Source organism: Vicugna pacos, chromosome 32 (genome assembly GCF_048564905.1).
Source record: "Vicugna pacos chromosome 32, VicPac4, whole genome shotgun sequence".
Classification (NCBI taxonomy): domain Eukaryota; kingdom Metazoa; phylum Chordata; class Mammalia; order Artiodactyla; family Camelidae; genus Vicugna; species Vicugna pacos.
Window position 1 is genome coordinate 22,299,198 of NC_133018.1, and position 3,179 is coordinate 22,302,376.

The 3,179-nt window shown below is 46.1% G+C and overlaps 1 non-coding gene across 1 annotated transcript; it reads right to left on the reverse strand.

The window, feature by feature from the left end:
* Positions 1-529: 529 nt before the first annotated feature.
* Positions 530-602, reverse strand: TRNAV-CAC (transfer RNA valine (anticodon CAC)). Its single transcript has one exon. It is a non-coding gene; the product is annotated as a tRNA-Val (tRNA).
* Positions 603-3,179: the final 2,577 nt, after the last annotated feature.

Below are 3,179 nucleotides of genomic sequence, written 5' to 3' on the forward strand. Positions count from 1 at the left end.
CGTTTTGCTTTAGACGAAGTCCTTCACAATGTGGGGACCATCTACAAAACCAGGAAGACTGATGGATGGGGAACGACCCAGTGGTGCTTCTGGTGTCTGAGCATCCCCACAGGACGTGCAGGAATAGAGAAACTGGTCATCGTGCGGCCAGAACAAACCACAGGCCACAAATTCAGGGGGTCAAGATGTAAAACTGTTCTTATGTAATTCCAGTTTCTGCTCTGAGCCTCCATTCTACCTTCATCCGTTTGGATGTCCTCAGGCAAGATCCTTGCTTCCTCATCTGTGACCCTGGGCACTGCAGCAGGACCCACAGCATGGGTCAATTGGATTACATGAACCCATGTACACAAAGCATTTGCAAGACTGCAAAACACGGTCTTTATTGTTCTCCATCGCTATTTTTGTTTTTGTTTTTGTTTTTGTTTTTTTGTTGTTGGGTTTTTTTTGCTCTTGTTTTGGGGGTTTTCTTATTTTTATTTCTTGTTTTTTGGGTGGGGAGGTAATTAGGTTTATTTATTTATTTTAATGGAGGTGCTGGGGACTGAACCCAGGACTTCGTGCATGTGAGGCATGCACTCTACCACTGAGCTACACCCTCCCTCATCATCATCATTGACATGGGTCTCCCCTGCTTTTTCTAAGAGGTGTTTCAGAATTCAGGGAAGCGTGTATGGACTCTTGGTTATATGGTCCACGTCGTCATCTGGCCCACGTGGCTTCCCCTGAGATTCTCTCTTCCGCCCCTGCATCCCAGGTAACTGGGGCCCGCAGGTTGCTCTAACTAGCCACCTGGGGCTAGCTAAACTAAAATTCAATAATATTAAAACTTCAGTTCCCTGGTTACACTCGCCACCGTTCAAGTGCTCCGTTGCCATGTGGGGCTAGTGGCTGCCAAGTTGGATAATGTACATACAGACGTTGTCACGGATGGTTCTGTTGGACAGCCCTGGTCTACACTGTTCTTGTTTCCTGAAAGTCCCTTCTCTGCCCAGTAAGTCTCTGTCTCTTCGCTGGTGTTACTGGGCACACAGGGATCCATGCTGCCAACCCCATACCACTATCGGCAGCTGGAAACTCTACTTTTGTGAATATTGTGGTATATGAGATTATGGAAGAAATTAAGAGAAAATTGGCTTCTGAAAAATGTAAAGATAACATTAGCAAGGATAATTATTTTTTGAAAAACAAGCTAGAGTCTCTTTTGTAAGAAAAAATGTACAGTTCAGTATTTAGGAAGTATTTGTGCTGCGCTCTGTGTTCAGTGATACAGTCGCCACCTTCTCTGCCCATAGCACGTACCGGATAATAGTTCAAATGAAGATTAATTGAAAGATTTTACTTTGCCAAGAAAACAGAAGCCTGCGCTCATTAATCCTGGTAACTCTGTTCTCTCTTTCTCTCTCGTGATCATGTCTTTGGGTTTCATTTATCAGCATCTTTACAATTAGATTTTTCAAAGTTTTAAAACACGTACTTAAGTGGACTGAATAACAAAGGTAGGAAAACATATGAGAGCAGAACAGGTCCAATATTCACAAAGTTTTGCTAAGAGAACTTATAATTGCTTTTTTAGACTAACTACAGCTTTCTTTGTTTTGTTTCTTTAATTGCCTCTCCAGAAGACCGTTCTCCAGCCTGCTCTGTGTGCCAGCACACAGACCTAAGGATTTCATGAATGAGTCCCATTCCTTTGGTTTTCCATGGGGTTTGGTCAAGGAGGACCTTGGCTGGAGAAGGGAGGGAAGCAGAGAGACGTCCTGACACCCCTTCCTCTGGCTTCTGGGCTGCAGAGGTCCCTCAGGCTGGCCGTGTCCCACATCAGAGCTCCCTGCCCCTCTCAAGAAGGTCTCCTCCTTTCCTCTCCTAACCTCTCCCTGCCCTTAACCCTCTGGCCTGGGGGAGGGGAGGGGAGGGCAGCTCCACAGTGACAGTTACTCAACCATCCGTGGCTCCATGCGCCCACGTGCAGGAAAACCAATCTACTGACACTGGGTGGTGGGGGAGGAAAGTGCAGCATTTATTTTAAGGCACAGGACAAGGAGAATGGGCACCTGGTGCTCAAAAGACCTGGACTCCCTGATGGGTTTCAGTGAAGCATTTTTAAAGGCCAGGTGAGGGAGGCGTCGCAGGGTATGTGATCAGATCATGCACAGTTCTCTAACTGGTTGATGGTGAGGTAACAGGGTGATGTCACAGGAGTTAACGTTATCAATTCTCAGGCTCCAGGTGGTCTGGGGGCTACGTGCTCAAGGTCATCATGGCATTAACACCTTCCACTGGGAGGGGGTTTAGCATCTGTCAGACAACTCAGGCAGTGTGCGTCAAATACTGTGATCTGGGTGCTACAGCAGAGGACATGGGGGTGGGAGTCCTGGGAAGACCCTGTAGGGTCCCGTTTGGTTACAATTTGAGATATTTCCCATCCTGTTCTCTTTCATAGAGATATGAGAGCCCTTGGACCCCAGGTCTTCCTGTTTTGTCCCTTTCATATCTCATTTTTAAGTAAAACAGGAGCTATTTTATTGTGTATAATTTTACCTGTATTAATACACAAACTTTAAAAAGTTGGAAGAAATGACGATGTTTACCAAAAATAATCTAAGTTACTGCAGCAAGACCAAAGCCAATTACTTAAACCCCGGACAGTCCTTGTCCACCCATTCTTCAGCTTATCAGGAAGCCATCACTCAAGCTTTATGCTGGGTCATGAAACCATTCGTCTTACAAATTCCATTAAGTCAAAATAAGAAACAATGTTTTCTTCAGCCGATGCTCCCTTTTTGTCACACAGGCCTGTCCCCTAAATATTAATCTACCGTAACGTGCAAGCTTTATATCCGCAAGAGTTGCCTCCAATTACTTTCACCTTGGAAAGCCACAAAGGCAAAAGGCTGCGTTCCCACTGAGTTTTTAAATCGCAATAATTCAGAGCAAAAACAATTAACTTCCATGCAGGCAAATACACGGTGTGAAAGTAAAGTAAATATTCAATAATGGGAGTTGGGGACAATTTCTCAAGGCGAAGCCCGGCTTGCTGATGCTCACAAATGCACCCAGCACCGTGCTGTGCGGACGGAAGGCGTGCACATCGGAGCCGAGCTGTAATGACGGGGAGGGCGCCGTCGGTCCGGTGCGAGCTTGCTGGGCACGTACCTCATTCCATAGGAGTGGCCCGA